This window comes from Pleurodeles waltl, chromosome 6 (assembly GCF_031143425.1).
Source record: "Pleurodeles waltl isolate 20211129_DDA chromosome 6, aPleWal1.hap1.20221129, whole genome shotgun sequence".
NCBI classification, from domain to species: Eukaryota; Metazoa; Chordata; class Amphibia; order Caudata; family Salamandridae; genus Pleurodeles; species Pleurodeles waltl.
The window spans coordinates 1,177,201,483-1,177,227,937 of NC_090445.1; positions in this window are offsets into that span (position 1 = coordinate 1,177,201,483).

Here is a 26,455-nt window from a genome sequence, read left to right on the forward strand (position 1 = left end):
CTCAGCACTGATGGCAGCCATTGTCCCTGTCTCTAGCCTCCCCCCTCCAACTTCCTCCACCCAGACCCAATCCCCTGTACCCCACCCTATCCCAAACACACCTTCAGACCAGCATGCACACACCTCAACACACAAGGGAAGCTCAGGCAGACATAAGCACCACACATCCCACAGGCACTCACGCAAGCATCACACACATGCAGACACACCAACATCCACTGCCTCCACTGTGTCCCTGTAGATGGGTCGCTGAGACCTCGTCTCCTCCTTCCGTCACCAGGATCCTCCCCGATAACCCTGCCACGTCATTTCCGCATTCCCATGTTACCATGGGAACGCTACCGGACGCGTCGGATGCGGCCTTCCGGCACTGGGACAAAAAGAGGACGACGGACTCGCAGGGGGAGAGAGAGAACGCCGTGGAGCAGAGAGCAACCGACGGAGAGCGAATCGCGGGCGAGGAGAACGAGAAACAAGCCTTTGACGAGTGCGAGAGAACGGACGCCAGTTCCAGTGCGGTACCGGAACAGAGTAGCAGAGAATCCCGCCACGACCCAGGAGGGTCGTGGCTTACTAAGGTACGGTCCCTCCTGGGGACAAGAGACCCTACCACTAAAGGGGCACCGGGGAAGGGTCCAGGGGAGGTGGGAGAGGGAAAAGGGAGGGTAACACATACTACTTAGGGAAGGTATTTTCTACTTTTTCACTTCCCTCTCTATTTGGGAGCACTAAGATTTACAATAGTCACCTATATTGTGGTCCCTCACAGTTACCCGGTGTACCCTCACTCTCTGTCCCTCTTGGAAGTCCTTCCCCTCCCATTTCCCTAAAGTAAAACCCAGAAAGAAACCCCACTCACCTTCGCGTTTTTCTGTTTCCTTTTCCCGGTCAACGGTGTCGGAGCCTCCAGAACACAAGAACCACCGACCTAGAGAGGAGAGAGAGAGAGAAGGAATTGAGGAAGAGCAATAATTAAGAAAAGAACTGAACCAATACCCCAAGAACCCACAGAAAGAGTACCGGATTATATTTCCCTCCCCAAATAACGGAAAAATAAAATATTGGTTTACTTACCTAATTACGTAGCCTCCGCCTTGTTTGTACCGCCAGACTCTGCCACAGTCCCCTTCGTCCTCGTCTCCCTCCTCCCTCACAGTCTCGTCTCCACTCACACCTGCATGCACTACATCAACAGCCACTACTGCCATCACCAGCACACACACCACAACACCCCGCTCACGTGCAGTCACCACCCCCACTACCATTCACACGTCCCCTGTGTCCTCTCCCAGTGTGTCTGTGACGCCACCTCCCAAGACACACAAACACAGGCACACACCCACCCAACAGCCATCCACCTCACGACAGCCTCTAGCGCATGCACCTTCACCCAAAGTCAGCAAACTAACACCTCCTACAACCACAACCTCTTCCTCCACTCCCAAACCCCCTCCAGCTACCCGTCCCAGTGTCTCCCAAAAACTTTTCCTGTCCAACCTTGACCTCTTTCCCACACCTCCCCCACCCCGTCCGTCTCCTAGGTCCCGAACTAGCACCTCAGCCACAACATCTCTGGGACCAGTGGTGCCTGTAGTCACTGTAATATGGAGTGCACCGGCCACCAGGGCAGCCAGTGTGGCACGGAGCCACAGCATAGACAGTCCCCCACCTGTGAAGCATCAAATGTTGGCCAGTGCCCGGCGGGAGAGGGGGAAGACTCCAGCCACCAAAGCCGCTCCCAGGGGTCCCGGTGGGAGTGTGGAGTCAGCTGCGACACCTTCCAAGGTGGGGAAGGGCCACAAGAAACCAGGAAAGTCTGGGAAGATCAGCACGGCGGAGGAGACCGCCATCATCCCCGCTGCCCAGGAGGCCACAGCCGTCATCCCCGCTGCCCAGGAGGCCACAGCCGTCATCCCCGCTGCCCAGGAGGCCACCGCCATCATCCCCGCTGGGCTAGAGAGGACCGCCAGCACAAGCCCCGCTGGGCTAGAGAGGACCGCCAGCACAAGCCCCGCTGGGCTAGAGAGGACCGCCAGCACAAGCCCCACTGGGCTAGAGAGGACCGCCAGCACAAGCCCCGCTGGGCCAGAGAAGACTGCCAGCACAAGCCCCGCTGGGCTAGAGAGGACCGCCAGCACAAGCCCCGCTGGCCCAGAGAGGACCGCCAGCACAAGCCGGATGGGCTAGAGAGGACCGCCAGCAGCTGAGTCACTGCAAAGGAGCCCGCCGCTCCAAGCACCGCTGAACAGGGCACCGCCGCATCAAGCACCGCTGAACAGGGCACCGCCTCCTCAAGCACCGCTGAACAGGGCACCGCCACCTCAAGCACCGCTGAACAGGGCACCGCCGCCTCAAGCACCGCTGAACAGGGCACTGCTGCCTCAAGCACCGCTGAACAGGGCACCGCCGCTCCAAGCACCGCTGAACAGGGCACCGCCTCCTCAAGCACCGCTGAACAGGGCACCGCCTCCTCAAGCACCGCTGAACAGGGCACCGCCACCTCAAGCACCGCTGAACAGGGCACCGCTGCCTCAAGCACCGCTGAACAGGGCACCGCCGCCACAAGCACCGCTGAACAGGGCACCGCTGCCTCAAGCACCGCTGAACAGGGCACCGCCGCCACAAGCACCGCTGAACAGGGCACCGCCACTCCAAGCACCGCTGAACAGGGCACCGCCTCCTCAAGCACCGCTGGCCCATGAGCGCCAAGAGCACTGACGCTACTGAGTCCGTCATGGGCAGGATGAAGCACTCTGGGCACAAAGCCCCCTCCAGAACCAGTGGAGAGATACATCCACTACCTCTGTCCTTAGCAGGATGAGGCACTCTGGGCACAAAGCCCCCTCCAGAACCAGTGGAGAGAGACATCCACTACCTCAGTCCTTAGCAGGATGAAGCACTCTGGGCACAAAGCCCCCTCCAGAACCAGTGGAAAGATACATCCACTACCTCAGTCCTTAGCAGGATGAAGCACTCTGGGCACAAAGCCCCCTCCAGAACCAGTGGAGAGATACATCCACTACCTCTGTCCTTAGCAGGATGAAGCACTCTGGGCACAATGCCTCCTCCAGAACCAGTGGAGACTGTTATCCACTTGAGAGACTGTGGCTTTGCACTCCCCAGGATTGAACAATGGGCAACCCACCCACTGTAGAGACTTGAGAGACTGTGGCTTTGCACTCCCCAGGATTGAACAGTGGGCAACCCACCCACTGTAGAGACTTGAGAGACTGTGGCTTTGCACTCCCCAGGATTGAACAGTGGGCATGTGGCCCTCTCGTGGATTTGGCATCGTGCACTCAACCGGCTGAGGTGCCCCCCCCTTTCCCTCTCCCTGAGGTGCCTGTTTTCTTGCTCTCTGATGCCCCTGTTCTCTCTGTCATGGTCGGGGATCTTGTGTGGGCCTCGCCGATACCGTGTGGGCCCAGTGTTCCACGGATTTAATTGGAGCACTACCTGGACTAATATGCTTGGTGTATATTTTGTTTATGGTATATATATATAATTTTGCCTACTTGATTTTAATTTATTACAATGGTTCCACTAATTTCCTTTTGTCTTTGCATTCTTCCGGGGTGGTTGGGGGGTGTGACTATCATGTATTAATATGTATTAGTGTGTGTGTTATAGTGGGTGAGGGTGGGGGTGGTGGTGTTGCGTGTGTGTGTCCCTGTTTTTCCCTGCCCCCTCCCCTGTGTCATAGATGCAGTACTCACTGTGGTCTTCACCGCCAGCGTTCGTGCTCCTGGTAGAGGAGCAGGAAGACTATTGCAGGGAGAATTTGGAGTTTCGGCTCAATGGTGTCCTAGTTCCTCGTGGGGTGTGTAGAGGTGAGCGTTTTCCCTTTGAAATCCTGTTTCTGCTGTGTTTTTATCCGCAGTAAATCCGCCCCGGAAAAGGTGGTGGATTGGTCTGTTGTGATACTGTGGGCGGTACTTTGTCTTCCGCCTGTCTGTTGGCGGTGACCGCCGCGATGTTTGTTTTTACCGCTGTGGTGGTCGGAGTGTTAAAGTGGCTGTCTTTGTTGGCGGTTTCCGCCACGGTCCTAATTGCACATTTTTTACCGCAGGCCTGTTGGTGGTCTTACCGCCGCTTTAACACCGACCGCCAGGGTTGTAATGACCACCAGTGTCTGTTGGTTGTGCACAATGGCTAATCAAGCAGCAATGCCCTTAAGGTAGAAAAAGTTTGAATTGCAAAACCAAGTAATCTAGAATATAAGAATAAGCTCCACACCAGAGGTTCAAATAGGAACATTTGCCTAAAGGTGTGTGAGGCAATATTTTTTAAAAAATTACCAGAGAATTAAATGGGTCCAAAAGTAAACCAAAGCAGTTAATTGTTTACAAGAGTTTAATTTGAGTCAAATCAGCAGGTCAAGACAATGTGTTTCATCCACAGAAACTGTTGACTCTCAGAAAGATGCTCTAAGCTCTGCGGAGGTAGTGTGAAACTGTGCATCGAGCCATGGAATGGTGCTGATTTTGACATTGTCAACAATTGCAGTTAACTTGAGCACTTGGGGCTTCAGAAGCCACTGACTGCGATGTACTTACCTGTTTTGGATACAGCACAGGTTTGACGAGTACGGTTCACGCTGCTGTATGGCATCCTGCGCAGGGTCTTGAAGATACAACATTTTGACTTGGGGGTCAACTATACAAATTCCATAATGAAGATTATAGATATTTCATGGTTACTCCTGAGCCACTCGCTTTGTCCAGATTTATAGAGAAACTGCTCTTTCGACTGTAAATCTTCTCAATCCCACACATTTTAAGCTTTTTTTTCTTTTTTTGTTAGAAGCAGGAAACTACTTCCAAAAAGAGGCAATCAATCCGTCTTAGAATTCAGTGCAGAAAACTGACGCTCCCTTTTTCGGATGAATCAAATACCAGGGGTAGATGATGGAGTCCAAGCTGGAAAACACTTCACCCCAAGTGCCATATTTATACTCTGAGGCGAATGTCCGTCGAAAAATTTTTGGATGGGGGAAACTGCCTTGCGTTATTGACATGCAAGGTAGGCGTACCCGCCCAAAAAATGACTTTAAGGCCTGTGCGCCTTATTTATACTTCTGCGTCATTTTGACGCACAGGAGGAGGCAGGCCTTAAAAAACGGCGCACCACCTGATGTGTGCCGTTTTTTAACGCCTGGGTGAGGGCAGGCGTTAAGGGACCTGTGGGCTCACTTCCATGGTCTCTGACCATGAAAGCAGTCCAGAGGTGCCCTTTCTGCCCCCAGGGACACCCCCTGCCACCCTCACCCACCCCTGGAGGATACCCATGGATGGGGGGACCCATCCCAGGTACGTACAGGTAAGTATTAATAATTGTTTTTTAAAGTGACATAGGGGGGCCTAATTTGCCCCCCCCCTACATTCCACTGTGCCCAATGGCCATGCCCAAAGGACAGAAGTCCCCTGGGCATGGCCATTGGGCAAGGGGGCATGACTCCTGTATTTGCTAAGACATGAGTCATTTCAATGGGGGTTGTGTGCCAAAAAATGGCGCAAGTCCGGTCTGAGCCATGATTTTTTACACAAACCTGACTTGCACCATTTTTTGGCACACAACCCCCATTTTCCCCTACGCAGGCTTACATCAATCCTTAAATATGGCACCTGCATGGTGCGTAGGAATGGCGTTAGCGCTGGTTTGCGTCAAAAAGTATAAATATGGGCCCAAGTGTCCTGCTTTACAAACAGTGTTTGCGTTAAAAAATATTCCGGGAATTCTCTGAATTAATAGTTGAACATCTAGGCGGGATCCTTCCTCAGCAGGTGAAGTTCTCCTTAGTTTTTCATCTAATCCCAAGTTCTTCCCCATTCAAACCCTGAACTATAAAATAAAACCAGTTCATTGAGTTCTTTGAAGCCTTATCGATAAGTATGAAGTGACATGTCTTCGGCCAAATATGAATTCCCGTCTCAAGTCCCGGCATGCAGGGCTACTGAGTTTGATTTTCACACTGGAACTTCCGGTCCAGGTTACATTTAGACAGTAAATTTGGTTGTGATCGTGTGTGTTGCTCAAAAGCTACAGTTTAAATATCACCCTGTGATTATTGAGAAGGTGGTACAGTTCATGTGAAACGTGCTTTCAGAAATACACGCAACTCTAAAACCTTGTGTAATGCTTTTAAAAAAGCGAATTCGAAATGTTTATTCTTTGCCATCCTTTATCATGTCAATCAATTGTAGCTGTGCAGGGAACTCCTAACCTAATAGCTAGCTTACAAGGGTGTCATTTATATCAATTTGTTAAAATAAAAAGCACATGTGGGCTAATCAAGGGGCATATTTACAATATGTTGACGCAGGGCAGCACGGCAAGCCTTCTTGCAGCGCTGCTCTGCGTCAGATGAAAAGGGCAGGAATGCTCAAAATACAGCGCATTCCTATCCTTTTCCCCTGTGCTGGCACACAGTCAGCTGCCATGCGCCAACACAGACACCCTTGCACCATGAGTTAGGTGTCTGCGTTGCCGGGATGATTGTTTTTGTGCAGGAACAGACACCTTCCTGCACAAAAACAATCCCAAGAGGCATTCACCTCTTTCGATGTGTGCTGCAGAATGCAAAACACATAGAAAAAGGGAAAACAAAAAAGAGAAAAAAAAGGTATTTCTCCTTTTTGCACCTCCCAACCGCCTCCCCTGGGGTGGCGTAGGCTTTTGATGCATTCCCAGGTTTACAAATGCTTGTAAATCTGGAAATGTGACAAAGTCCATGGGTGTTGCATGGGAACACCCATGGAACACCTCTTTGACGCAGAGTAAGGCAACGCAGCGATTAGCCATACTTACGAGAACATGTAAGGCCACACAAAGTGGCTTTGCTTGGCGTTGTAGATATGGTTCTACAGTCTGTGCCGTTGGTGCATCAAAAAAAGTGACACACTGAAGGTGCAAGTCACTTCAGTCACTGGGGACGTCTAACCCCAAGGTTGAGAACAATGAAACTGGAGACTATGACAAGCAAAGGAATTCCCCACTGCCTGTTCCAACCGGATTATATAGAGTAACGAGCAATAGTCTCTGATAATGCTATGTTGTTTTCAGGTTCTCCTTTCAAGAGAAAAGAGGTTAGTGTGGGAAGGCAGTCGAGTAGGCTTGACTAATGCCACCAGCTGAAGACCTGAGGCAGTTCTCTGTTGGGTCTTTGACTTCTTCTTACTAAGGTCTTGCGTCCTGTGTAGCTCAAAGCTGCATTTCCAGTAGAGAAGCCAAAGAGTAAGGTGAGTTCGTGGTCTCACTTTCTCTTTTTTTCCTCTGAGTTTGGTAAGGTGCCTTCTATTGGTCTGGTATGTCTGCTTGACAAAGCCCAGTTAAAGTAGTATTACCCAAAGAGATATTTCTCGTATGTCAATTGCACCTTACACTCCTTTAGTTGAATGGTGCTGATGTTACTGACTATGGCATTCTCTCTCAGTAAATGGCTTAACTAAACAGTTCAGCTTTGCTTTCTGGAGTGCAGGTGATTATATACTGCTCTCAACTTTAGGTATGCTTTTGCAGCTTGAATCTTGATTGCCACAACGTGTGGAAGGTGGCTTATCTAAGATCTCTGGTTGGCACATGTTAAAAGGAGCGTCGTCGTTGTCTGGGCCCTTGTTCCTATAGGTCTTGTGCATGAAGTATAGGAGTTTAAATTTGATTCTTACATCCATGAGACATCAGCAAGGGGCTTTGGTTTTATGTATGATCTCTTCTTTTGAATGAACGAGTGAAATATCATTTATATAGCGCTCAGCTATTTAATGTGCTCCAGGGTGCAGACACAAACATAGAGATGCAGAGACTTGCTATTGCTTTGTACTGCTGCTAGATAAACCAGTATTTGAAAACACTTTTAAACCTTAAATTCCACCGCATTGTTACTCTAAGACTTCTAATCGGGGAAAATCATATATTGTTGGTTGGAGGCATTCAGGGCAGGCCATGTTTAGTGCCTCACCTAGTTCCATTGTTGGGTGCCATTTTTGTTAGCTCTCTAGTCCCTCACCCACCTGTCTCGGTTACTTAATGTGCTTTGGGGCAAGCCAAAGGCAAGCCCATCTGCACCCTCAGGGACAAAGGGGCAGGCCCCCTGTCCCTTCAGATAGGAATATAATCAGATATTCCATATACAAATTGAAAGGATTATGGGGCATATTCATACTCCATTTACGCCAATTTTGCAGCGTTTTTTTTTTTTACGCAAATACGGCGCAAAACGAACTCCATATTTTGATGCAAGACACGTCAAAATATTGGAGTTTGCACCATTTTTTAGATGTGTGAACCTACCTTGCGTCAATGAGATGCAAGGTAGGCATTCCCATCTTAAAAATGGTGCCAGCCCCATATTTATCCCCCCTTGCTAAAATGACACAAGGATGAGAGGAGGGGCTAAATAATGGTGCAAAAATAGCTTTGCACCATTATTTAACGCCTGGGCCAGACCAGGCGTTAGGGAACCTGTGGACCAATTTCCATGGTTGAACATCATAGAATGGGTCCAGAGCTGCACTCCTCAAGCCCCAGGAACACCCCCACCCACACCCGAGGGACACCGGAGGATGGGGACCCCACCCCAGGGAAGTAGGGTAAGTATAGGTAAATTATTTTGTAAATTGAAGTACCATCAGGGGCCCAACTTGGGGCCCCCTACATGGCACAGGGTGCGATGGCCATGCCCAGGGGACACTGGTCCCCTGTGCTGGCCATTGGGGTGGTGAGCATGACTCCTATCTTTCCTAAGACAGGAGTCATGTGGTACGGATGGTTTTGAGTCAGAAAATGATGCTAGACTGGTTAGAGGCATTTTTTTTTGCCTCTAACCAGCCTAGTGTAATTTTTTGGTGCAAAACCCCCTTCTCCCATACCGCCACCCCCACCGGCTAACGTAATTTATTTTTATGCTAGCCCACCCTTTGCCCCGGATTGCGCCACTCCATTAATATGGCACTCGGGTGGTGTCCTGGAATGGTGCGAGCTGGCGCTATACTTTTTGACACAAACGCAAACGCAGTTTTGCATCAAAAAGTATAAATATGGGCCTTCATTTTGCCACATGCAAGCCATGTGCCCATAGCTGGAGGAGCCCTACCGTAAACAAGTTCTATGGCTATGTGAATGGGACCCTACTAAATCTATAATCAATATAGTCAGACTACCCACATAATGCCAGTCACAGGAACCCATAATAGAAATATTTTCTTTTACACTGTAGGTCCCTTCCCAAACAAAACAATGATATTTTCACACTTTTGGATGAAGAAAATCCTACAGCGGTGTTCATTACTGAAACCTGGCTACAGAAGGATCATGTTTCAGAAACAGTGATGACCCTCCCAATGGGCTACACGATTGCTAGAAGAGATAGAGAAGGAGAAAAGAGAGGAGGAGGCCTAGCCATTACTCATAAAAAAAAGAAATAAAAGCAAAGTTTTAGCCAATAATGCTCCCAAGAGTTTGAGTGCTTATTTTTCACGATAGAACTGGCACCAGCCTCCACTCTCTGAAGCCTCCTTATATATCACCCTCCCAGCACCACAGTCCATGCAGATCTTGGATGTCCTCACCAAGAGTGTTGCAGAATACCATTTAAAATCTGCAAACCTCTCTGTTTTGGGAGGCCTTAATCTACACCTGGGTAACAAGAAACGTAACATCATCAAAAACCTTATCTCAGATTTAGAAGCCATTCAGCTTACGCTGTGGGTGGATTCCACCACTCACAAACAAGGGCACCTACGTCTTTCCCAACTCACCAGACTTAATAGCAGAAGTCTCTACAGAAATTACGTGGTCGGATCACAAGCTAATACCTTTTTGTCAGAACAAACCCAACACCATACCACCAGGTTTTATAAGGCTAAAAACAGGCGTAACTAGACCAAGCTTAATTCGGCCGACTGGGAAAATTTACTGGCAGATGCCATCCCAGGCTTTGAAGAGGATGTAGACAACAGATACAGTAGCTTTGAGAAATGGATAAAGAATACTCAACGTAGAGCTGACAGTTCAACTACGGAAAACATTTAGCACTGAAGGGAAATCCCCTTACCTCACTACAGACCTCCTTCAATTGAAAAGCAAACCCAAAGTGATTAGAAAGAGGTTGGAGGAAAATCTATGATGAGACTGCAAAACTGTCATACAAGAGGGCAGTCAGAAAGTATCATTATGCAGTCAGAGAGATGCCAGAACTGGATTCTTTGCAGCACAAATTCAGAATGCTCCACACTCTTCAAAAGAACTTTACAAAATAGTACACAACCTAATGGCAGCCCTTGAGAACGCCAATAGACCCCCGCCATAAGAAGAATGTTACAAAGAATTAGCAAACCTTTTTCTTGAAAAATTAATAGCATCCGTCAAACACTGGGAAAAGGCAAAGAGACCATATTGACGGACCAGTCAACTCAGAGAAACTATGCGCATTTCCAGAGATGACGGTTGAAGAACCCGCAGATATTCTCTCATTTCTCATCGACCTGGCTCTTCCAGATATTTTGTCAAAGAGAGGTAAATCACTCGCACGTACCCTCACCAATATTTTTAACTTCTCCTTTAATTCAGGTACTGTACCCGCAGCATGGAAACATTCCATAGTAAACCATTATTAAAAAAGGCACATGCCAATCTCCTGGCAAGTGAGCATTTTCGCCCAATTTCCCTATTGCCAGGTTGAAGCAAAGTCCTGGAAAAAATTGTAAAAACAATCTTGGCTTTCTATTTAGAGGAAAATAATATTCCACACCCGTTCCAATTGGGGTTCGGAGCAGGAAACAGTACTGAGACAGTACTCTCACTGCCTCTGAGGGATGAAGGGGTATATTAGATAATGGAGGTTATGCAGCCCTTATACTCTTGGATCTGAGTGCCATGTTTGATATGGTCGCTCTGTAGGAAAGTACCATCTTGCCTGGCATGTTACCCCCATAGTTCACTGTATATATGTTGTTTTAGTTGTATGTGTCAGTGGGACCCTGCCAGCCAGGGCCCCAGTGCTCATAAGTGTGCCCTGTATGTGTTACTTGTGTTATGACTAACTGTCTCACTGAGGCTCTGCTAATCAGAACCTCAGTGGTTATGCTCTCTCATTTCTTTCCAAATTGTCACTAACAGGCTAGTGACCAATTTTACCAATTTACATTGGCATACTGGAACACCCTTATAATTCCCTAGTATATGGTACTGAGGTACCCAGGGTATTGGGATTCCAGGAGATCCCTATGGGCTGCAGCATTTCTTTTGCCACCCATAGGGAGCTCTGACAATGATATTTCACAGCCATTTACCACTGCACTTAAGTAACGTATAAGTCACCTATATGTCTAACCTTTACCTGGTAAAGGTTGGGTGCTAAGTTACTTAGTGTGTGGGCACCCTGGCACTAGCCAAGGTGCCCCCACATTGTTCAGGGCAAATTCCCCGGACTTTGTGAGTGCGGGGACACCATTACACGCGTGCACTACACAAAGTAGCTTCACAATGGTAACTCCGAATATGGCCATGTAACATGTCTATGATCATGGAATTGCCCCCTCAATGCCATCCTGGCATTGTTGGCACAATCCCATGATCCCACGGGTCTCTAGCACAGACCCGGGTACTGCCAAACTGCCTTTTCAGGGGTTTCACTGCAGCTGCTGCTGCCAACCCCTCAGACAGGTTTCTGCCCTCCTGGGGTCCAGCCAGGCTTGGCCCAGGAAGGCAGAACAAAGGACTTCCTCAGAGAGAGGGTGATACACCCTCTCCCTTTGGAAAAAGGTGTTAAGGCAGGGGAGGAGTAGCCTCCCCCAGCCTCTGGAAATGCTTTCATGGGCACAGATGGTGCCCATTTCTGCATAAGCCAGTTTACACCGGTTCAGGGACCCCTCAGCCCTGCTCTGGCGCGAAACTGGACAAAGGAAAGGGGAGTGACCACTCCCCTGACCTGCACCTCCCCTGGGAGGTGCCCAGAGCTCCTCCAGTGTGCTCCAGACCTCTGCCATCTTGGAAACAGAGGTGCTGCTGGCACACTGGACTGCTCTGAGTGGCCAGGGCCAGCAGGTAACGTCAGAGACTCCTTCTGATAGGCTCCTTCAGGTGTTGCTAGCCTATCCTCTCTCGTAAGTAGCCAAACCCTCTTTTCTGGCTATTTAGGGTCTCTGCTTTGGGGAATTCCTTAGATAACGAATGCAAGAGCTCATCAGAGTTCCTCTGCATCTCTCTCTTCACCTTCTGCCAAGGAATCGACTGCTGACCGCGCTGGAAGCCTGCAAAACTGCAACAAAGTAGCAAAGACGACTTCTGCGACACTGTAACGCTGATCCTGCCGCCTTCTCGACTGTTTTCCTGGTGGTGCATGCTGTGGGGGTAGTCTGCCTCCTCTCTGCACTAGAAGCTCCGAAGGAATCTTCCCCCTGCAACTGCAGGCACCAAAGAACTGCATCACCGGTCCTCTGGGTCTCCTCTCAGCATGACGAGCGGGGTCCCTTGAACTCAGAAACTCTGTCCAAGTGACTCCCACAGTCCAGTGACTCTTCAGTCCAAGTTTGGTGGAGGTAAGTCCTTGCCTCCCGACGCCAGACTGCATTGCTGAGAACCGCGTCTTTTGCAGCTACTCCGGCTCCTGTGCACTTTTCCAGGATTTCCTTTGTGCACAGCCAAGCCTGGGTCCACGGCACTCCTGCATTGCACGACCTCCTGAGTTGTCCTCCGGCGGCGTCGGACTCTCTTGTGCAACTTCGGGTGAGCACCGTTTCACGCCACTTCATAGTGCCTGTTCCGGCACTTCTCCGGGTGCTGCTTGCTTCTGAGTGGGCTCCTTGTCTTGCTGGACGCCCCCACTGTCTCCTCACGCAATTGGCAACATCCTGGTCCCTCCTGGGCCACAGCAGCATCCAAAAACCCTAACTGCAAGCTTTGCAGCTAGCAAGGCTTGTTTGCGGTCTTTCTGCGGGAAAACACTTCTGCACGACTCTTCACGACGTGAGACATCCATCCTCCAAAGGGGAAGTTTCTAGCCCTTGTCGTTCTTGCAGAATCCTCAGCTTCTACCATCCGGAAGCAGCTTCTTTGCACCCACAGCTGGCATTTCCTGGGCATCTGCCCACTCCCGACTTGATCATGACTTTTGGACTTGGTCCACTTGTTCCACAGGTACTCTCGTCTGGAAATCCATCGTTGTTGCATTGCTGGTGTTGGTCTTTCCTGCAGAATTCCCCTATCACGACTTCTGTGCTCTTTGGGGAACTTCAGTGCACTTTGCACCCACTTTTCAGGGTCTTGGGGTGGGCTATTTTTCTAACCCTCACTGTTTTCTTACAGTCCCAGCGACCCTCTACAAGCTCACATAGGTTTGGGGTCCATTCGTGGTTCGCATTCCACTTCTAGAGTATATGGTTTGTGTTGCCCCTATCCCTATGTGCCCCCATTGCATCCTATTGTAACTATACATTGTTTGCACTGTTTTCTATTGCTATACTGCATATTTTTGGTCTTGTGTACATATATCTTGTGTATATTTGCTATCCTCATACTGAGGGTACTCACTGAGATACTTTTGGCACATTGTCATAAAAATAAAGTACCTCTATTTTTAGTATATCTGTGTATTGTGTTTTCTTATGATATTGTGCAAGTGACACTAGTGGTACTGTAGGAGCTTCACTCGTCTCCTAGTTCAGCCTAAGCTGCTCTGCTAAGCTACCTTTTCTATCAGCCTAAGCTGCTAGACACCCCTCTACACTAATAAGGGATACCTGGGCCTGGTGCAAGGTGTAAGTACCCCTTGGTACTCACTACAAGCCAGTCCAGCCTCCTACATTGGTTGTGCAGCGGTGGGATACGTACTTTGCAACTACTTACCACTTTTGTCATTGTAGTTTTCATAAGAGAAAAATAAACAAAACAAGTTCAGTGTATGTACACCTAACCAAAAAGTTTTGCTTTTCTTCTCTCACTTCTTTTCTAAGTGCTGAAAAGTACCTCAAAACTTTCTAAAAAGTTCTTAAAAAGTTTAAAAAGTTTTTTTCTGTCTTTCAAAAAGTTCTGAAAAACTTTTTTCTCACTTGTTCTATCCCTTAAACACTGTCTATCATGTCTGGTACAGGCCAAACTCTTGATCTGTCCAACATAGCTTATGACAACCTTAGCTGGAAGGAAGCAAGGAGTCTCTGTGTAGATAGAGGTTTAGGGGTAGGGAAGAATCCCTCTAGACAACTGTTGGTTAATATGCTCATTGAACAAGATAAGACCTTAGGTGGCACTTCTGGTGAGAAATTAGCTGATGGTTCCCACTCTGATTCTGGGGCACCCCTAGCAAAAGATGTGGGAGGGAAACTTTCCAACTTGCCCCCTAGCAAGCCACCTAGCATAGCTGGTACGGATGTGAATTCACATCACAGTAATAGTGTTGTTTCTCATCACAGTCATAGTGTTGTTTCTCATCACAGTAAAAGTGTTACTTCTGTAGGCCAGAATGTTAGAGTGTCATCTGTTAGGGCCAGGTCTCCTTCTGTTCAATCTCAGCATACTTCTGTTTCTAGACATGCCTCTCCCACCCACCCTGATGACAGAATGTTAGAAAGGGAGCTCAATAGATTGAGAGTGGAACAATCCAGGCTGAAGCTCAAGAAGCAACAGCTGGATTTAGATAGGCAGTCCTTAGAGACAGAAAGAGAAAGACAGAAATTGGGTTTTGAAACCCATGGTGGCAGCAGCAGTATTCCCAATAGTCATCCTGCAAAAGAGCATGATTCTAGGAATCTGCACAAGATAGTTCCCCCTTACAAGGAGGGGGATGACATTAACAAGTGGTTTGCTGCACTTGAGAGGGCCTGTGTTGTACAGGATGTCCCTCAAAGGCAGTGGGCTGCTATCCTATGGCTATCATTTAGTGGAAAGGGTAGGGATAGGCTCCTTACTGTAAAAGAAAGTGATGACAATCATTTTGCAGTTCTTAAGAATGCACTCCTAGATGGTTATGGCTTAACCACTGAACAGTACAGGATGAAGTTCAGAGAAACCAAAAAGGAGTCTTCACAAGACTGGGTAGACTTTGTGGACCATTCAGTGAAGGCCTTGGAGGGGTGGTTACATGGCAGTAAAGTTACTGATTATGAAAGCCTGTATAACTTAAACCTGAGAGAGCATATTCTTAATAATTGTGTGTCTGATTTGTTACACCAGTACCTGGTGGACTCTGATCTGACCTCTCCCCAAGAATTGGGTAAGAAGGCAAACAAATGGGTCAGAACAAGGGTGAACAGAAAAGTTCATACAGGGGGTGACAAAGATGGCAAGAAGAAGGATGGTTAGTCTTCTGACAAGGGTGGGGACAAATCTAAAAATGAGTCTTCATCAGGCCCACAAAAACACTCTGGTGGGGGGCCCAAATCCTCTTCAAATCAAAACAAAGAAAAGAAACCATGGTGCTATTTATGTAAAATAAAAGGCCATTGGACAACAGATCCCAGTTGTCCAAAGAAAAGCACCAAGCCTCCTACCACTACAAACCCTGCTGCTACACCTATTGCCCCTAGAAATAGCAGTGGTGGTGGGAGCAAACCTACTAATAGCCAATCCAAGGGAGTAGCTGGGCTCACTATTGGTAACTTAGTTGGGGTTGGTCTGATTAGGGACACCACAGAGGCTGTGTTAGTCTCTGAGGGGGCTATTGATTTAGACACCTTGGTTGCTTGTCCCCTTAACATGGATAAGTACAAGCAACTACCCCTAATAAATGGTGTTGAGGTTCAGGCCTACAGGGACACAGGTGCCAGTGTTACAATGGTAATAGAGAAACTGGTCCACCCTGAACAACACCTACTTGGTCACCAGTACCAAGTAACTGATGCTCATAACAACACTCTTAGCCACCCCATGGCTGTTGTGAATCTCAACTGGGGGGGGGGGATTACTGGTCCAAAGAAAGTTGTGGTAGCCTCAGATTTACCTGTAGACTGTCTATTAGGAAATGATTTAGAGACATCAGCTTGGGCAGAAGTGGAGTTGGAGGCTCATGCAGCAATGCTGGGCATTCCAGGGCATATTTTTGCTTTGACAAGGGCTCAGGCCAAAAAGCAAAAAGGACAGGGTGACTTGGATCCTGGAAGAATGGACCAAGTGCTCCCTAAAGCTAGGGTTAGTAAAGGTAAATCACTACCTACTATCCCTCCCTCTACAGTGGATTCTACTTCTGAGGAAGAAGAATTTCCACCCTGTGCAGAACCTACACCAGAGGAGCTGGAAGCAGACACTGCTGAGCTTTTGGGTGAAGGGGGGCCTACCAGGGAGGAGCTGAGTGTGGCACAGCATACCTATCCCACACTAGAGGGTCTAAGGCAGCAAGCTGTCAAACAAGCAAATGGGGATGTCAGTGACTCTCACAGAGTTTACTGGGAGGACAACCTCTTGTACACTGAAGCAAGGGATCCAAAGCCTGGAGCTGCCAGGAGATTGGTGATTCCCCAGGAGTACAGAAAGTTCCTCCTAACTCTAGCCCACGACATTCCCTTAGCTGGACATTTGGGGCAAATGAAAACTTGGGACAGGCTTGTTCCCTTGTTTCATTGGCCTAGAATGTCAGAGGACACAAAATAATTTTGTAAGTCCTGTGAAACCTGTCAAGCCAGTGGCAAGACAGGTGGCACTCCAAAGGCACCCCTTATTCCACTACCTGTGGTTGGGGTTCCCTTTGAAAGGGTAGGGGTTGACATAGTTGGCCCCCTTGACCCTCCTACTGCTTCAGGCAATAGGTTTATCTTGGTGGTAGTGGACAATGCCACCAGATATCCTGAAGCAATTCCTCTAAGGACCACTACAGCTCCTGCAGTGGCAAAGGCCCTCCTGGGAATCTTTTCCAGGGTGGGCTTCCCAAAAGAGGTGGTATCAGACAGGGGAAGCAATTTCATGTCTGCTTACTTAAAGGCCATGTGGAAGGAATGTGGTATGACATACAAGTTCACCACACCCTATCATCCACAAACAAATGGACTGGTGGAGAGATTTAACAAAACTCTCAAAGGCATGATTATGGGACTCCCTGAAAAACTCCGCAGGAGATGGGATATCCTGTTACCTTGCCTCCTTTTTGCTTACAGGGAGGTACCCCAAAAAGGAGTGGGCTTCAGCCCCTTTGAACTCCTATTTGGACACCCTGTGAGAGGTCCTCTAACACTTGTTAAGGAGGGTTGGGAACAACCTTTAAAAGCTCCAAAGCAAGACATAGTGGACTATGTACTTGGCCTCAGATCTATGATGGCTGAGTACATGAAAAAGGCCAGTAAAAACCGTCAGGCCAGCCAAGAGCTCCAAAAGCAATGGCATGACCAGAAGGCTGTTTTGGTTCAGTACCAACCAGGGCAGAAAGTGTGGGTCTTGGAGCCTGTGGCCCCAAGAGCACTCCAAGACAAATGGAGTGGACCCCACATAATTGTTGAAAAGAAGGGAGAAGTCACCTACTTAGTTGACTTAGGCACTGCCAGGAGTCCCCTTAGGGTACTCCATGTCAATTGCCTGAAACCCTACTATGACAGGGCTGATCTTACCCTGCTCATGGCAACAGATGAGGGACAGGAAGAAGAGAGTGACCCTCTCCCTGATCTCTTCTCTTCCACAGAACAAGATGCTCTAGTGGAAGGTGTAGTACTAGCAGATTGTCTTACTGCTGAGCAGAAAGACCACTGCATAAATCTCCTGGGTCAGTTTTCTGAACTCTTCTCTACTGTGCCATGCACCACTTCTTGGTGTGAGCACACTATAGATACTGGAGACAGCTTGCCTGTCAAAAGTAAAATCTATAGGCAGCCTGACCATGTCAGAGACTGCATAAAGCAAGAAGTACAGAAAATGCTTGAACTGGGAGTGGTTGAGCACTCTGAAAGTCCATGGGCTTCTCCTGTGGTACTTGTACCAAAACCTCATTCCAAGGATGGAAAGAAGGAAATGCGGTTTTGTGTAGACTACAGAGGTCTCAACCAGGTAACCAAACCTGATGCTCACCCTATACCCAGGGCAGATGAGCTAATAGATACACTGGCATCTGCCAAGTATCTAAGCACTTTTGATTTGACTGCAGGGTATTGGCAGATCAAGTTATCAGAAGATGCAAAAGCAAAAACTGCATTTTCAACCATTGGAGGCCATTACCAATTCACAGTAATGCCTTTTGGATTGAAAAATGCACCTGCCACTTTTCAAAAGTTGGTGAATACAGTCCTGCAAGGGCTGGAAGCTTTTAGTGCAGCATATCTAGATGATATAGCTGTCTTTAGCTCCAGCTGGGATGATCACCTGGTCCACCTATGGAAAGTTTTGGAGGCCCTGCAAAAGTCAGGCCTCACTATCAAGGCTACAAAGTGCCAGATAGGGCAGGGGAAGGTGGTTTATCTGGGACACCTGGTAGGTGGAGAACAGATTGCACCACTTCAGGGGAAAATCCAAACTATTATAGATTGGGTTCCCCCTACAACTCAGACTCAGGTGAGAGCCTTTTTAGGCCTCACTGGGTACTATAGGAGGTTCATAAAGAACTATGGCTCCATTGCAGCCCCTCTTAATGACCTCACATCTAAAATAATGCCTAAGAAGGTATTATGGACAGCAAACTGTCAGAAAGCTTTTGAGGAGCTGAAGCAGGCCATGTGCTCTGCACCTGTCCTGAAAAGCCCCTGTTACTCCAAAAAATTCATTGTCCAAACTGATGCATCTGAATTAGGGGTAGGGGCAGTCTTATCACAACTTAATTCTGAGGGCCAGGATCAACCTGTTGCTTTTATCAGCAGGAGGTTGACCCCTAGAGAAAAGCGTTGGTCTGCCATAGAGAGGGAGGCCTTTGCTGTGGTCTGGGCACTGAAGAAGTTGAGGCCATACCTGTTTGGCACTCATTTAATTGTTCAGACAGACCACAAACCTCTACTTTGGCTAAAACAAATGAAAGGTGAAAACCCTAAACTGTTGAGGTGGTCCATATCCCTACAGGGAATGGACTATACAGTGGAACATAGACCTGGGAGTACCCACTCCAATGCAGATGGACTCTCCAGATATTTCCACTTAGACAATGAAGACTCATCAGGTCATGGCTAGTCTTATTGTCCTTCGTTTGGGGGGTGGGGGTTGTGTAGGAAAGTACCATCTTGCCTGGCATGTTACCCCTATATTTCACTGTATATATGTTGTTTTAGTTGTATGTGTCACTGGGACCCTGCCAGCCAGGGCCCCAGTGCTCATAAGTGTGCCCTGTATGTGTTACCTGTGTTATGACTAACTGTCTCACTGAGGCTCTGCTAATCAGAACCTCAGTGGTTATGCTCTCTAATTTCTTTCCAAATTGTCACTAACAGGCTAGTGACCAATTTTACCAATTTACATTGGCATACTGGAACACCCTTATAATTCCCTAGTATATGGTACTGAGGTACCCAGGGTATTGGGATTCCAGGAGATCCCTATGGGCTGCAGCATTTCTTTTGCCACCCATCGGGAGCTCTGACAATTCTTACACAGGCCTGCCACTGCAGCCTGAGTGAAATAACGTCCACGTTATTTCACAGCCATTTACCACTGCACTTAAGTAACTTATAAGTCACCTATATGTCTAACCTTTACCTGGTAAAGGTTGGGTGCTAAGTTACTTAGTGTGTGGGCACCCTGGCACTAGCCAAGGTGCCCCCAAATTGTTCAGGGCAAATTCCCCAGACTTTGTGAGTGCGGAGACACCATTACACGCGTGCACTACACATAGGTCACTACCTATGTGTAGCTTCACAATGGTAACTCCGAATATGGCCATGTATCATGTCTATGATCATGGAATTGCCCCCTCAATGCCATCCTGGCATTGTTGGCACAATCCCATGATCCCACGGGTCTCTAGCACAGACCCGGGTACTGCCAAACTGCCTTTTCAGAGGTTTCACTGCAGCTGCTGCTGCTGCCAACCCCTCAGACAGGTTTCTGCCCTCCTGGGGTCCAGCCAGGCTTGGCCCAGGAAGGCAGAGCAAAGGACTTCCTCAGAGAGAGGGTGATACACCCTCACCCTTTGGAAAAAGGTGTTAAGGCAGGGGAGGAGTAGCCTCCCCCAGCCTCTGGAAATGCTTTCATGGGCACAGATAGTGCCCATTTCTGCATAAGCCAGTCTACACCGGTTCAGGGACCCCTCAGCCCTGCTCTGGCGCGAAACTGGACAAAGGAAAGGGGAGTGACCACTCCCCTGACCTGCACCTCCCCTTGGACGTGCCCAGAGCTCCTCCAGTGTGCTCCAGACCTCTGCCATCTTGGAAACAGAGGTGCTGCTGGCACACTGGACTGCTCTGAGTGGCCAGGGCCAGCAGGTAACGTCAGAGACTCCTTCTGATAGGCTCCTTCAGGTGTTGCTAGCCTATCCTCTCTCGTAAGTAGCCAAACCCTCTTTTCTGGCTATTTAGGGTCTCTGCTTTGGGGAATTCCTTAGATAACGAATGCAAGAGCTCATCAGAGTTCCTCTGCATCTCTCTCTTCACCTTCTGCCAAGGAATCGACTGCTGACCACGCTGGAAGCCTGCAAAACTGCAACAAAGTAGCAAAGACGACTACTGCGACACTGTAACGCTGATCCTGCCGCCTTCTCGACTGTTTTCCTGGTGGTGCATGCTGTGGGGGTAGTCTGCCTCCTCTCTGCACTAGAAGCTCCGAAGAAATCTCCCGTGGGTCGACGGAATCTTCCCCCTGCAACCGCAGGCACCAAAGAACTGCATCACCGGTCCTCTGGGTCTCCTCTCAGCACGACGAGCGAGGTCCCTTGAACTCAGCAACTCTGTCTAAGTGACTCCCACAGTCCAGTGACTCTTCAGTCCAAGTTTGGTGGAGGTAAGTCCTTGCCTCCCCACGCCAGACTGCATTGCTGAGAACCGCGTCTTTTGCAGCTACTCCGGCTCCTGTGCACTTTTCCAGGATTTCCTTTGTGCACAGCCAAGCCTGGGTCCACGGCACTCTAACCTGCATTGCACGACCTCCTGAGTTGTCCTCCGGCGGCGTGGGACTCTCTTGTGCAACTTCGGGTGAGCACCGTTTCACGCCACTTCGTAGTGCCTGTTCCAGCACTTCTCCGGGTGCTGCTTGCTTTCGAGTGGGCTCCTTGTCTTGCTGGACGCCCCCTCTGTCCCCTCACGTAATTGGCGACATCCTGGTCCCTCCTGGGCCACAGCAGCATCCAAAAACCCTAACCGCGAGCTTTGCAGCTAGCAAGGCTTGTTTGCGGTCTTTCTGCGGGAAAACACTTCTGCACGACTCTTCACGACGTGGGACATCCATCCTCCAAAGGGGAAGTTTCTAGCCATTGTCGTTCTTGCAGAATCCTCAGCTTCTACCATCCGGTGGCAGCTTCTTTGCACCCACAGCTGGCATTTCCTGGGCATCTGCCTACTCCCGACTTGATCATGACTTTTGGACTTGGTCCCCTTGTTCCACAGGTACTCTCGTCTGGAAATCCATCGTTGTTGCATTGCTGGTGTTGGTCTTTCCTGCAGAATTCCCCTATCACGACTTCTGTGCTCTTTGGGGAACTTCAGTGCACTTTGCACCCACTTTTCAGGGTCTTGGGGTGGGCTATTTTTCTAACCCTCACTGTTTTCTTACAGTCCCAGCGACCCTCTACAAGGTCACACAGGTTTGGGGTCCATTTGTGGTTCGCATTCCACTTCTAGAGTATATGGTTTGTGTTGCCCCTATCCCTTTGTGCCCCCATTGCATCCTATTGTAACTATACATTGTTTGCACTGTTTTCTATTGCTATACTGCATATTTTTGGTCTTGTGTACATATATCTTGTGTATATTTGCTATCCTCATACTGAGGGTACTCACTGAGATACTTTTGGCATATTGTCATAAAAATAAAGTACCTTTATTTTTAGTACATCTGTGTATTGTGTTTTCTTATGATATTGTGCAAGTGACACTAGTGGTACTGTAGGAGCTTCACTCGTCTCCTAGTTCAGCCTAAGCTGCTCTGCTAAGCTACCTTTTCTATCAGCCTAAGCTGCTAGACACTCCTCTACACTAATAAGGGATACCTGGGCCTGGTGCAAGGTGTAAGTACCCCTTGGTACTCACTACAAGCCAGTCCAGCCTCCTACACTCTCATCCTGCACTTATCTATCGAATGGCACCAGCAGGACTTTCTGGAATGACACTAAAGCGGTAAGCGGCCTTCCTTCATAAAAGAACCTTTCAAGTTGTGGAAGAAGATAAACAATCCAAAAATCTTCACTTGGGATCGTGGTGTACCACAAGGGTCTCCTATGAGAAAGTAGCCTCTTTCTGCTTTCTAGCATGGTTACCCCCACTTTTGGCCTGTTTGTGAGTGTGTGTCAATGTGTTTTTACTGTGTCACTGGGATCCTGCTAGCCAGGACCCCAGTGCTCATAGTAAAAACCCTATTGGTCAGTGTGTTGTGCCTGTCTCACTGAGATCCTGCTCGCCAGGATCTCAGTGCTTAGTTTGTGGCCTAGTAGTGGTCAGTAGTGCTTAACTGTGTCACTGAGGCTCTGCTAACCAGAACCTCAGTGCTTACACTCACTCTACTTCCAAATTAGTCACTATAGTTTAGTGACTTCATTTACAGATTCCAATTGGAACACTGGACCTTCCTTATAAGTCCCAGTATATGGTACCTAGGTACCCAGGGCATTGGGGTTCTGGGAGATCCTTACAGGCTGCAGCATTTCTTTTGCCAACCATAAGGAGCTCAGACAAACCCTTTCACAGGACTGCCACTGCAGCCTACGTGAAATAGTGCACACACTATTTCACAGCCATTTTCACTGCACTTAAGTAACTTATAAGTCACCAATATGTCTAACCTTCATTTACTGAAGGCTAGGTGCAAAGTTACTAAGTGTGAGGGCACCCTTGCACTAGCAAAGGTACCCCCACGCAATCCAGGGCCAATTCCCTGGACTTTGTGAGTGCGGGGCCACCATAACACGCGTGCACTACATATAGGTCAATACCTATATATATCTTCATAATAGTAACCCGGAATATGGCCATGTAAGGTGTCTGAGATCATGGAGTTGTCCCCCCATTCCAAATCTGGTACTGGGAAGCCAATTCCATGCATCCTGGGGGTTCCACCATGGTACACTACTGCCAAAGCAGCTCTCTGCGGCTTGCAATGCAGCTACAGCTGCTGCCACCTCACAGACAGGGCTCGTCCCTCCTGGGGTCTAAGCAGCTCAGTCCCAGGAAGGACGAACAAAGAATTTCCTTTGGGAGGAGGGTTTAACACCCTCTCCATTTGGAAATAGGAGTCACAGACTGGGGAGGGGTAGCCTCCCCCAGCCTCTGGAAATGCTTTGAAGGCCACAGAGGGTGCCCTCCTTGCAAAAGCCAGTCTACACTGGTTCAGGGTCCTCCAGTCCCTGCTCTGGCGCGAAACTGGACAAAGGAAAGGGGATTGACCACTCCCCTGTCCATCACCACCCCAGGTATGGTGCCCAGAGCTCCTCCAGTGTGTCCCAGACTTCAGCTACCTTGTTTTCCAAGGTGTGGGGACACCCTGGAGGCCTCTGAGTGGCCAGTGCCAGCAGGTGACGTCAGAGACCCCTCCTGATAGGTCCATACCTAATAAGGGCTATTTAGGGTCTCTCCTGTAGGGTTCTCTTCAGATTCTGCTTGCAAGTTTCCATCAAGAATCCTCTGCAACAACTACTTCATCCTCTGACCTTGGATTGACAGCAGACTGCTACAGGAACTGCTGTAACAGCAACAAAGTATCCAGAAGGGCTACTCATCCTCTGCAACTTCAGCTCCAGCCAGCAACTGCAACAGTTTGCACAGAGTGCACGCTCTGGGGACTCCCTGTCTTCATCCTGCACCAGAAGGACTGAAGCAATCTCCTGTGGAGTGATGGAGTCACTTCCCTGCTCCTGTAGGCACCTTCTAAGAAGACGACCGGTTCTCTTGGACTCCTCTCCTGGTGACGAGCGTGCTCTTTGGAACACAGGTGGTGAACCCCTTCGACACAGACTGTCCTAAGGTCCTGCTCTCCAAATTTGGAGGAGGTAAGAGCTTGCCTTCCCTGTTTGCGACAGTACCCCCTGTGCACCGCATCATCTTCACCTCCCGAGGCCTCTGTACACTATTTGCAAGAATCCTTCGTGCACAGCCTGGCCCAGGTACCCAGCACTCTATCCTGTGACGCTCCACTCGCTGAGTTATTCTCCGGTGGCGTGGGACCTTCTTTTGTAGTGCTGCTGCAAATGCAATTTGCACCTTCTTTGTCCCCCTGTCCTGGGACCTCGGTGGGTGCTGCCTGGTCATCTGTGGGTTCCCTCCAGTGTTGGGAGCCCCCTCTGCCTCCTCAGTCCGAGTTGAGGCCCCCAAGTTCCTCCTGGGTCCAGGCAGTGCCACTTTGACGCAATCCGCGACATTGCTTGAACCAAGGCTTGTCGGACGAATCCAGCTGCGAAACTCGCGTGCATCCAACATCTCCACGTGGGACATCCATTCCATCACGCAGGAACCCGCAGCCATCTTCCTTTGGTGCATTTCTGCAGTCTTCGTCCTACCGGGGACTCTTATTTTGCACCCTCTTCCATGTTGGCAGGGGCTCCTGTCCTTCCTGGAACTTCCTCCGACTTCTGGACTTGGTGTCCACTATTTGCAGGTCTTCAGGTCCAGGAATCCACCATTTGTTGTTTGCAGTGTTGGTTGGTTCTTGCAATAACTCTAATCACGACATGTAGTGTGTCCTAAGGAAACTTGCAGTACTTTACTCCTACTTTCCTGGTCTCTGGTGTGGGGTATTTTACTCACCTTTGTGATTTTCTTACTCTCCTAGCGATTTTCTACACATTATACTTGTCTAGGGGGGGAATTCGTGATTCGCATTCCACTTTCTTAGTATATGGTTGGTGTTGCCCCTAGACCTATTTTCTCCCATTGCAATCCATAGCATTTCCTATTGTTTGCACTATCCTATGTCTAATTACTTACCTTATTTTGGTGTCTAGTGTATATATTGTGTATAATACTTACCTCCAGAAGGAGTATTGCCTCTAAGATATTTTTGGCCTTGTGTCACTAAAATAAAGTACCTTTATTTTTGGTAACACTGAGTATTGTCTTTTATTGTCTATACGTACTGTGTAACTATAGTGGTATTGCAGGAGCTTTGCATGTCTCCTAGTTCAGCCTAAGCTGCTCTGCTACAGCTACCTCTATCAGCATAAGCTGCTAGAACACTACTACATTTCACTAATACTGGACCTGGTATAAGGTGTAAGTACCCAAGGTACCCACTACAAACCAGGCCAGCCTCCTACAGCTCAGCCCAACACTATTAAACATTTATGTAAATACTGTGGCTGAGATTATTAAAAAAGTATGGCTTTACTGCTATTTCCTACGTGGACAATACCCAAATTATCAAAAGTCTTTTGCATCAGTCAGATACTACTGCCAGCAGCCTCAAACTAAATGGAGGTAAAACTGAAGCTCTGGTAGTAGAAAAAAAGACCCTGCTCAGTGGCTAGATCTGAACTGTCCTGCATGCATGGGCAGTAGACCTGCCACTAAGGAAGAGGTAAGAAGCCTTGGGGTCCGGATTGATGAGGGACCTATTATGGCAAGACAATCGAAGAAATTAGTGGCCACTTGTTTAAGCCTTCTTCGCACTCTTAGGAAATTACTGAGGTGGTTGCCAGGCTCCACACGTGTGTGAGAAACTTGCACCTTGTGTGCCTGGTTTCTAAATGAAACTTGGACTGGAGTGCACTGGGATCCTGCTAACCAGTTTCCAGTGTTCTTTCCCTAAAACACTGTAAAAGTAATTGGATGCACCTTTAGCTACCACTATAAGTCCCTAGTAAAAAGGTAAGCCCTTGAGGGCAGCAGCAGCACTGATTGTGCCACCCTCTAGGGCCAGGCATCGAGATGCACCCAGCACTGCCATAGCAGGCTGAGTGTTCTGGTGCAAACCTAATGCACATACTCGACGTTGCACACTACCTGTGTGCCCTGTCCACCATACACTGCATTTACTATGGGATAGACACCCTTCAGCCCTAAGGCCGTGTGCACCATACTATATGTGAGGGCATGGCTGCATGAGCAATATGGCCTCACTGTGTCCTTGCCAAACCTGGGACATAGTGAGTGATCAGAGCAGCCATTTTAAATACATGTACTGGACACTGGTCAAACACGAGTTCCCCAGCTACATGATGGCCACTCTGCACCCTGGTATGTTTGGTATCAAAAAGCTCAAGAAGATAAATCCAAATTGGTACCACTATTGGATTTATCCCTCAATGTACCCAGGGGTCACCTTAGAGGTGTCCCCTGCAAAAGCTAACCTAACAGGCATTGTTGCTGACTGGTTCCTTCCGGAATGCCACCTCCAGACAGCCAATATACAAATCTTGTGGGAGAGCCCTGTCTCTCTGGTTTGTAAGACAATGCCATTCCTGGTTGGAGAAGCTAACACCTCCTCC